General features: G+C 39.4%; 1 protein-coding gene across 2 annotated transcripts in view; it reads left to right on the top strand.

Annotated features, from left to right (window-relative positions):
• Nucleotides 1-11,384, top strand: part of MAMDC2 (MAM domain containing 2) — a 165,471-nt gene that overhangs the window by 146,211 nt on the left and 7,876 nt on the right. The gene's annotated exons all lie outside the window — the stretch shown is intronic.

Below are 11,384 nucleotides of genomic sequence, written 5' to 3'. Positions count from 1 at the left end.
AAAAGGGTTCCCTTTTCTCCACACCCTCTCCAGCATTTATTATTTGTAGACTTTTGGATCGCAGCCATTCTGACTGGTGTGAAATGGTACCTCATAGTGGTTTTGATTTGCATTTCTCTGATAATGAGTGATGTTGAGCACCTTTTCATGTGTTTGTTAGCCATCTGTATGTCTTTTTTGGAGAAATGTCTATTTAGTTCTTTGGCCCATTTTTTGATTGGGTCGTTTATTTTTCTGGAGTTGAGCTGTAGGAGTTGCTTGTATATTTTTGAGATTAGTTGTTTGTCGGTTGCTTCATTTGCTATTATTTTCTCCCATTCTGAAGGCTGTCTTTTCACCTTGCTAATAGTTTCCTTTGATGTGCAGAAGCTTTTAAGGTTAATTAGGTCCCATTTGTTTATTTTTGCTTTTATTTCCAATATTCTGGGAGGTGGGTCATAGAGGATCCTGCTGTGATGTATGTCGGAGAGTGTTTTGCCTATGTTCTCCTCTAGGAGTTTTATAGTTTCTGGTCTTACGTTTAGATCTTTAATCCATTTTGAGTTTATTTTTGTATATGGTGTTAGAAAGTGGTCCAGTTTCATTCTTTTACAAGTGGTTGACCAGATTTCCCAGCACCACTTGTTAAAGAGATTGTCTTTAATCCATTGTATATTCTTGCCTCCTTTGTCGAAGATAAGGTGTCCATATGTGCGTGGATTTATCTCTGGGCTTTCTATTTTATTCCATTGATCAATATTTCTGTCTTTGTGCCAGTACCATACTGTCTTGATAACTGTGGCTTTGTAGTAGAGCCAGACATTTATTTCTTACAGTTCTGAGGGCTGAGAAGCTCAAGATCAAGGTGCTGGCAGATTTGAGGTCTGGTGAGGGCTCACTTCCTAGTTCATAGTCAGCAGTCTTTTTGCTGTGTCCTTACACAGCAGACGAGGCAAGTGAGCTCCCTGAGGACTCTTATAAGGCTACTCATCCCACCTATGAGAACTTGGCCCTCAGGAGCTAACCCCTCCCAAAGACCATACCTCTAATTACCATCATAGTGGGGGTTAGGATTTCAACATATAAATTTGGAAAGAGGGGAAATGAATATTCAATCAGTAATACACCCTTACCATGACTTGTAAGTGAAAGTATCCATTTTTCATATGAAAGAACTGAAGATTGGAGAAATGTCTTTCCAAGGCCACACAGCAATGATTGGTAGAATAGGGACTGTATCTCAGGAATGCTGGGCTCTAATGTCCATATTCTGTCCACACTGTCTCACCAGAGTTTTCCACCCCACATGATAGTAGGAGACCACACATGACTTCAAACAGCTGTGACAGCTTACATGTGAAAAACACAAGTCTTCACACAGCCACGTAATCTCGTACCTATCACCCTTCATACCAGAGAAAAGGGTCTGCTCTTGGAAAGGATATATTCAAACTGATGGTAGTTTTAGACATCCACTGAAATGTAACCCATCAGAAAGTATCTAAATTTTTCTGATCTGTGAACCAATATTGTCAGTTAAACTCCAGGACCACATTCCCCGCAGCCATTGTATAGCCTAAACCCTCAAAGGGTAGCTTCGCCTTTGAGGGTTAGGACACACAATGGCCTCTAATGGCCTAATGTGGGCTGATATATTGGCTTTCAGATTACAATATAACAAGGATCACCCATTCGTAAATTAAAGTATAAGCAATTAAATACCCCTTTAAAACGAATGTTTGTTAAAGCCACCAGTGTCATATGCTACATGTTTATAAGATGAAACATCTTAGAACTGGGAGCAATTGTAATGTTATATAGAGCAGAGTTTCTATGATCTTGATTTACTCCATATTTTCTAAGTACCTACTATGCATCATGCATCACATAAGAGTGGATGCCCTGCTAATCTCTTAGGGCTGCTGTGATGATTAACCGAGGTTGTATTTCTGAAAGAACTAATACTATACAAGCTCCACTAAAATGAAAATGATATTACCATTTTTGTAGTTAGTGACTCATTCACAAAATCTGATGTTCATCTGGTATTCATTTCTGGGATACTTTCGTGGACTCAGTGTTTTGTGTCATTTGTGCTTTTATATATAGAAAACCATGGCATATGATTACAAATAAAATGACTTAGTAGTAACCAGAAGATTTGGTAGACCTTAAACCAGTGTCTTCCAAAGTACCACTGGGTAATTTAAGGGTTAAGTGGATGAATATTTTTAATTTGATAGTACTATTCATATAAAAGCAAATGTATGGCAAGACCAATACAATATTGTAAAGTAAAAAAAAAATAAAAATAAAATAAAATAAAGAAGATGTTATAAAGATTAATTTTAAAAAAACTCTGAAAACTAGACTACCTCTAAAAAAAAAGAAAGCAAAATATATAATCAGTACAGCAACACCATTATTTCACAAATCTATAGCTTGTTTTCTGTTTTCATGCTAATATGCAGTTTCCTATTTGAATAATGGATTTAAGGAGTAAAAAATGAAATCTATTTAAAGAAATATATCAGAAGAATAATAGTACAGGTACTATGTGGATAAGTAATATATACTTAGTGGTATTTGTGTGGCTAAAGTTGGGGAAACATTTCCAACGTTTGTAAGTCATCTACTAGAACATGTCATTCTACTAGAACAACAACAAAGACAATATTCTAGCCCGACCATTTGGCTCCCTGTTTGATAAAATAATAAAAGCACTTGTGACATAAATTTTGACTTGCATCGAGCTGAAATGGACTCTGCAGGACCTGTTTATCCATTTCTTGTCACCATCTATTTGAATGGCTCTGTCCTGGCAGAATCAGAAAGTTCCTTGACACTGATGCTATTTCTTTTACAAGACAGTAAAGACAAATCTTAACAAAGTTCTAAGGGTTTTATTGGTTATGACAATTTTAATATATGATTATATTTATATAATAATATCATATTATTAATGTGATGCCATGCTGTCAGAATTCTTCTTAAATAATTGTTGTAGTTGTCCTGGAGTTTACATGGGTTTTGTGACCAAAAGATAGTAGAATAAACAAATCAACAGATAACTCTCCAGTTTAGTGAGAAAATGCCTTCAACTGTAACATTTCCTAGCTCACTGAGTCCACCAGTGAACAGATTAAAAGTCATCCAGTTTTCCCTATCTCTTTCCCACAGCTACGTCCTAGAAAAGTAGCTATTCATCACTAAAAAAAAAATAATAATTTCCAAATAAAGAGACACCATCAATTTCTTCTGTGTTACTGTTCAGTGTTTCAATACATCTTCTGTACTTCTGGCAATTAAATTCTCTCCAACACACTGCTAAATAAAGGTAGGAGTCTTATATGAACCTTCTTGTGTAGTAGAAATATGCGTGACACATTAAAATACCAAACAATGACAGTTACTTATAAACTGTGCTGTTGACACAAAAGAAAATCAAAACTATATATTTAATGTGTTGGCTATATATTAATAGCTGAAATTTAATAACAGTCTCATTCAAGTCCTTGTCTTTTAAGAATTTCGGTAGCTGATATCCAGACATGTAACAATGCTACTCAACTAGTCTGAAACTATAAGGGCAATTAGCTCTAGAATATTAAAATCTCCGGTCTCCTCAGTTTTTTTCATAATTTATCTTATCACACTAATTTCTGGTATTGTTGGACCCTACTTACCCAAGAGAAGACTTCTATGACAAGCTTTTTTAAAAATAGTGGTAAAATATACATAACATAAAATTTACCATTTTAGTCATTTTTACGTACATAATTCAATGGTATTCAGTACATATACCTTTTTTGTAACCATCACCACCCCAGAACTGTTAAAAGTTTTCCCAAGTTGAAACTCTGCCCCCAGTAAGTTAATAACCACTCATTTATGACACGCTTTAAAAATCATTTAAAAGATATAATAAAGAACAATAATTTTAGAGACAGACATATTTAGCAGTTGTTCTTCCCAAAATATTGATATCTTTTCCCCCTGATTGTTAAGACTCGTCTTCCAGCTTAATGAAGCAGCTAGCTGTTCATTCCACATGGCCTCCCACTCCTTCCCAGCCCTGGTGCGAGAGGGCCGCAAGACTAGAGAACAGCTGCTTCACTGCTCCCAATTACGAATATGCTGTGTCTCAACACATCACAGTTGCTGAACAAAGAACAGATGGGACCCTGATCTCCCAGTAGACCCACTGGAACCCCTATCCTGAATGTTAAGCAGTGATCCACAGAAAGAAAGTAATTTGTCTTCTCCAGTTAATAATACCTTCCACAGACTGGAATCCTTCATGTGCAGGGACACTTGAGCCAGTCTGAGGTTTTATCGCTGGGGCTCCTGGCTCCCATCCAGAGAGCTTTTGTTTGCTGAGACAGACAGCGTTTGGAGTTGGAATGTGGCAAAGCTTGTCAACACACAGGGCTTTTCTCTGCTTTCCAAACACATGTGAGGCCGACTGTCTCTCCATGAAGCTCTGATCTTTTCTGGGGAAAGGAAATGTCACATGCAAGTCAAGAAGAAAAACATGTTTGGAATCAAGAGTAATACTTGGTCTGGGCATCAGACAGCTTCTGATCAGTTGACAAATATGTGACAATTATTTTTAGGTATAGATATTGGTCTCTCAGTCGCTCAGTCGTGTCCGACTTTTCGTGACCCCGTGAATCGCAGCACACCAGGCCTCCCTGTCCATCACCAACTCCCGGAGTTCACCCAGACTCACGTCCATTGAGTCAGTGATGCCATGCAGCCATCTCATCCTCTGGCGTCCCCTTCTCCTCCTGCCCCCAATCCCTCCCAGCATCAGAGTCTTTTCCAGTGAGTCAACTCTTCACATGAGGTGGCCAAAGTACTGGACTTTCAGCTTCAGAATCATTCCCTCCAAAGAAATCCCAGGGCTGATCTCCTTCAGAATGGACTGGTTGGATCTCCTTGCAGTCCAAGGGACTCTCAAGAGTCTTCTCCAACACCACAGTTCAAAAGCATCAATTCTTCAGCACTCAGCCTTCTTCACAGTCCAACTCTCATATCCATACATGACCACAGGAAAAACCATAGCCTTGACTAGATGGACCTCTGTTGGCAAAGTAATGTCTCTGCTTTTGAATATGCTATCTAGGTTGGTCATAACTTTCCTTCCAAGGAGTAAGCGTCTTTTAATTTCATGGCTGCAGTCACCACCTGCAGTGATTTTGGAGCCCAAAAAAATAAAGTCTGACACTGTTTCCCCATCTATTTCCCATGAAGTGGTGGGACCAGATGCCATGATCTTAGTTTTCTGAACGTTGAGCTTTAAGCCAACTTCTTCACTGTCCTCTTTCACTTTCATCAAGAGGCTCTTTAGTTCCTCTTCACTTTCTGCCATAAGGGTGGTGTCATCTGCATATCTGAGGTTATTGATATTTCTCCCGGCAATCTTGATTCCAGCTTGTGTTTCTTCCAGTCCAGCGTTTCTCATGATGTACTCTGCATATAAGTTAGTCTAAATCAGTATTGCCTTAAGGGATATATGTATGGGCTTAAAACAGAAATTACATCCTGAAGGAGTTTTAGAAAGGTCAAAACTCAAGAAAAAGGTCAAAACTCAAGAAAAAGGTCAAAACTCAAGAAAAGTAGACTAGTGCCTGTGCCCCAGAAAGGTGTAATTATACTAATGTTCCCCTGGCTGTTCCCCGTCTCTTCCAAAAGCAGCAGTTACACATGTCAAACAGTTTAGGAGCTTTCCTTACATATTTCATGGTACTACACAGTGATCTGGAACTAGAAACCTTAGGTAATGGCTTCAGCCTTATACCCAAGACCCAGAGACTCATGAAAGGAAAGCATTACCAGAGTAATGCATCACCCAGTTGAGGCTGACTGATTAGTGCACTGTACTCACACAAGGAAGAATTCAGTTGGATAATCCTGGAGGTTTACCCCTCTAGCAGGACCTCAGATGATTTTGCCCAGGACTTGGGCTTCCCTGGTAGCTTAGACAGTAAAGAATACACCTGTGATGCAGGAGACCTGGGTTCGATCCCTGTGTTGAAAAGATCCCCTGGAGAAGGAAATAGCAACCCACTCCAGTATTCTTCCCTGGAGAATCCCCATGGACAGAGGAGTCTGGTGGGCTACAGTCATGGGGTCACAAAGAGTCAGACATGACTGAGCGACTAAGCAAAGCACACAGCGTATGTCGTCACTGGGATTACATACTATCACCACTAGGTGGAAGATACTTCTTGCGTCATCTCTCACTTATAATGGACCCATTGCTTTCTTTCCATTCTGAAAAGACTTCCTATTGTAGGCCCGCAACAGTCTTTTCTTTCCAGCTTCCCAGTGACAGCGTCTATCAGAGGAGCCTCCCTGTCCCCTCTCCTCCCCATCCCATTAAGTGTTTCGTCTTTAGCTAAGGTCCTTTTCTTGGGATTCAAGTGGACCTTTTGAGAGTCCCAAAGGCAGGTACCAAAGTTATTTTTCTTTGACTTTCTTCTTATTTCCTTAAGAATTATTTTTGGAGGAAATATTTTTCAGTTTAAACATGCATTAAGGTAGGGTTTCAGTTCATTGTGCTATACTAGTTTACATATAGGATAGTACAGAACACGGTTGTGCATAGTAGGTGAAAAACAATGTTTATGTTTTGACTTTATTTTCCATGGGATTAAATTAAATACACCCTTCTGTTAGGGTTTTGTGTATCAGTATTTGTTTACATCCAGTAGCTTCAGTTCAGTTCAGTTCAGTTCAGTTGCTCAGTTGTGTCCGACTCTTTGCGACCCCATGAACCGCAACACACCAGGCCTCCCTGTCCATCACCAACTCCTAGTATTAAAGAAAAGAACAATAAGATTTTCTTTCATTGCTGAAAGTATAAAAACCCCAGTGCTTCTTGTGTAGCAATTTTCTTGCCAGTGAAAGAATGAAGGTAATGAAGTTAAAGAATGTGTGTTTGGCTAAAAAAAAAAAAAAAAAAAAGTCAGACAGTATGTAACTAGGTTGAGAACATTTTCTTTAAAATGTGACTTTATCAAAACTTGGACTTGTTCCTATTTTGCTTTGGAGCATCCTAGTCAAGTACATGTCTCGTTGCCAAGATCTTCACACAACTGGAGTAACCTTGGTAGAGCCATGTGCTCTGGAAATGGTCAGACTGGTCTGTGATTTTTGTTCATTCAACAAATATTTATTGAGCATCTGCTATGTTCCAGACACTGCTCTAGGACCTGGGGGCATAGCAGTAAACAAGGAAATATCTCTGCCTTTGAGTGTTCTAGAGGAAGGAGACAGACAAATATAAAAATAGGAATGTTACATAGTATGTTAAGAGGCAATTCAGAGAGGGGAATGGCAACCCACTCCAGTGTTCTTGCCTGGAGAATCCCAGGGACGGGGAAGCCTGGTGGGCTGCCATCTATGGGGTCGCACAGAGTCGGACACGACTGAAGTGACTTAGCAGCAGCAGCAGCAGCAAGAGGCAATTAAATGGGATGAAAAATAATAAATTAGGGTATAGAGAAAAAGGAGTACCAGAGGAGGGGCGATTGCTATTTGAAACAGTGTAGTCAGAATAGGCCTAATAGAAAAGGTAATATCTGGGCAAAGACTTAGAGGTGAGAGAGTGAGATGTGAGATTATATGAAAGAAAAGCCACTGTAGGCAGAGATTAGCACATGCAAAGGGCCTGGGGTGGTAGCAAACTTACTACATTCTAGGAATGGTATAGAACTCAAGTGTATCCTCGAGACTCAGAGTGAGTGAGGAGAAAGGTGGTAGGAATCAGGTAAGAGAATGAGCAGGAGTTATAGAGAGTCTTATATGTTGTCAAGCTTTCAGCTCTTACTCGGAGTGAAATGCTAAGCTAGTGGAGGGTTTTGAACAGAGGAATGGTAAAATTTAGCTATTGCTTTAGAAAGTTTACAATGGATGCTATGTTTAGATTAGATTGCAGAGAACTAGGGTAAAAGCAGGCAGACTTGTCGGGAGGTGTTGGATTAATCCAAGTCAGAAATAATACTGGCTCAAATTGGGAGGTGGCAGTGGAGGTGGCAAGGAGAGAAGTGATTGGATTCTGGACATATTCTGAAGGTAAAACCAACAGAAATTCCTGACCATCTGGATGTGAAGAGTGAAAGGATATAAAGAATGGCCAGGTTTGGGGCCTGGACAACTAAAAAGGGTGGGGTAAGCTTTAGAGTGAGGCTGTTAGGAGTATAGTTTTGACCATGTTCAGTTTGAGATACCTACTTGACAATAAGAGGACATTACTTTCAATAACAAGCCTGGATTTTAGGAAAGAGGTTGGAAATTAAAATTTGAGATATAACAGCACGTATAGTATTTCAAGCCATGAAATAAGATGAGATCACCAAAGAAGTGAGCGAGAATGGAGAGATTCAAACACTGGGTCTTGGAGCACTCCAAGATCAAGAGGTCAGAGAAGAAAGGGTGAACTAGCAAAGGAGTGACCAGTGAAGTGGGAGAAAAACCAGGAGAGGTCAGTGTCCTGCAAACCAAAATAAGAAAGTCCTTCTAGGAGGCAGGAGTGATCTACTGTGTCCAGTGCTACTAATGACAAGGACGACAAGAACTGAAGACTGACCCTTGGTTTCAGTAATGAGGATGTCGTTGGTGAGCACAGCAGACACACGACAGCATCCCAGAAGTTTACAGTAGATCATGCGGATGACTGGTTGACAAAGCCCGTGACTGATCGCCCAATTTTGCAGGGTGGTAACTTTACTGAGTGAAACGCTGAGGGAGGGCTTGCACGGCGCGCAAGATTTGATGAGACCAAATGGGGCAGGACTTTTTCTCCCACCCTTATAATGGCCCGTTGGATTCTCAGATCTGTGGAAATGAGGGAAAGGAAAAGGAGGAATGCCTTGAAGGAGCAAGGATGGAGCCTCTGATCAATTCTGGTTGGGGTGTCCCAAGCATTGCCTTTTGAGAAATGAATAGACTTCACTGACTAGACTTGAAACTTTAAAGACGCTCTAGAAGCCATTTCATTTGTGTGCAGTATTTGGGAAGTCTTTTTCCCTCAGTGCAGCCATTAATTTCTGTGTGAAATAATAGAGGGATAACACTATGTAAAAATTTTTACATCATGTATGTAAAAAAATCAATATTGCCAAAGAATATGATGCAATTGGATATAAAAACTTGTGCATATTTTTTCACATTGAAAAGATATAAGCTTTTCATCAAATGAGGAAGGGTTAAGAACTACTTATATAGAGTTCACGGCTTCTTTAAAAAATGAGCCACAGATACATAGAATTATATTATGGGTGTATTATTCTGGAAATTGCTATTATTATATTGCTTATTTTAGTGGCTCCATGGTAATTATTTAACACCAACCACCTCTATTTTTTATGGTGGGGGCCTGACTTGTAGTTATGTCCCATTTCTGTAGTATGAATACTTCCATTGTAGACCATTTCAAACTACCAGAGTGAAGCCATTTGGACCTAACAACAAAAGTCACATAATTGACTGTTGGAGCCAGTGGAAACAGGTTCCAACACACCACTGCATTATTTACATGCAGATTAATCCTGCTTCTGCCTAAAACAAGCAAATTAAAAAAAAAAAAAAAAACCTAAAATTAGGAAAGGAAAATGGAAATGTAAAGTGTTATATAATTAACATACAGTACATAGTGTATGATGTATGAAGTACAAGATATAAATATGTTAAATGTCACAAATAATTATATTAAATGTTGTAGACTGTGTGGATCACAGTAAACTGTGGAAAATTCTGAAAGAGATGGGACTACCAGACCACCTTACCTGCCTCCTGAGAAATCTGTATGCAGGTCAAGAAGCAACAGTTAAAACTGGACATGGAACAATAGACTGGTTCCAAATCGGGAAAGGAGTACGTCAAGGGTATATATTGTCACCCTGCTAATTTAACTTATATGCAGAGGACATCATGCAAAATGCCAGGCTAGATGAAGCACAGTCTGGAATCAAGATTGCTGGGAGAAATATCAATAACCTCAGATACGCATGTGACACCACACTTATGGCAGAAAGTGAAGAGGAACTAAAAAGCCTCTTGATGAAAGGGAAAGAGGAGAGTGAAAAAGTTGGCTTAAAGCTCAACATTCAGAAAACGAAGATCATAGCATATGATCCCATCACTTCATGGCAAATAGATGGGGAAACAGTGGAAACAGTGTCAGACTTTATTTTGGGGGGCTCCAAAATCACTGCAGATGGTGACTGCAGCCATGAAATTAAAAGATGCTTACTCCTTGGAAGAAAAGCTATGACAAACCTAGACAACATATTGAAAAGCACAGACATTACTTTGCCAACAAAGGTCCGTTTAGTCAAAGCTCTGGTTTTTCCAGTAGTCATGTATGGATATGAGAGTTGGACTGTAAAGAAAGCTGAGTGCCGAAGAATTGATGGTTTTGAACTATAGTGTTGGAGAAGACTCTTGAGAGTCCCTTGGACTGCAAGGAGATCCAACCAGTCAATCCTGAATATTCATTGGAAGGACTGATGTTGAAGCTGAAGCTCCAATTCTTTGGCCACTTGATGCAAAGAACTGACTCATTGGAAAAGACCCTGATCCTGAGAAAGATTGAAGGCAGGAGGAGAAGGAGATGACAGAGGATGAGGTGGTTGAATGGCATCACCTACTTGATAGACATGAGTTTGAGCAAGCTCTGGGAGTTGGTGAAGGACAGGGAAGCCTGATGTGCTACAGCCCATGGGTTGCAAAGAGCAACTGAACTGAACTGAAATATTGTACAATTATATTTTCAAGAAGTGTCACAGAAAAATCTCAGGAAAGCAGGGCGGAAAACATATTTGAATACATATTACATGTGGACATATGTCACACGTATTATTTAATTCTCACAACTCTGTAGCACAGAGTTATTTTTAAACTCAGGGAGATAGTGAAGAACAGGGAAGCCTGGAATGCTGCAGTTCATGGGGTTGCAAAGAGTCAGATACAACCTAGCAACTGAACAACAACAAATAGGTTCAGACTGGATAATCCATTAGATCACAGTCACACAGACAATAACTATTAGAACCAAGACTTGAACCTCATCTGGTGACCATTCCCCTAAACCAATGATGGAAGCTCAAAATAGTGTCCATGGATTAGTAGGATAAATTCTCATGTTAATTACCACCTCAGTGGCACAATACTAGTATATTAATTACCTCCTGTATATTAAACTGAATTATAAAGTATTACATGAAAACACTTATTTTGATGGTCAAAACCTTGTAGCATATTTAATCTTTCTTGGATTATACACATTCTCCAAAATTATGAGCTCCTTTATCAGTACTGTAGTCAAGTCATTCATCGACTCTAATTTGTCTCCAAGACAGTACTCAGAAGAGAAATGAGGGGCAGAATAAATTCGG

This window comes from Bison bison, unplaced genomic scaffold (assembly GCF_000754665.1).
Source record: "Bison bison bison isolate TAMUID 2011002044 unplaced genomic scaffold, Bison_UMD1.0 scf7180017864469, whole genome shotgun sequence".
NCBI lineage: Eukaryota > Metazoa > Chordata > Mammalia > Artiodactyla > Bovidae > Bison > Bison bison.
This window is presented reverse-complemented; position numbering and strand designations above follow the sequence as displayed.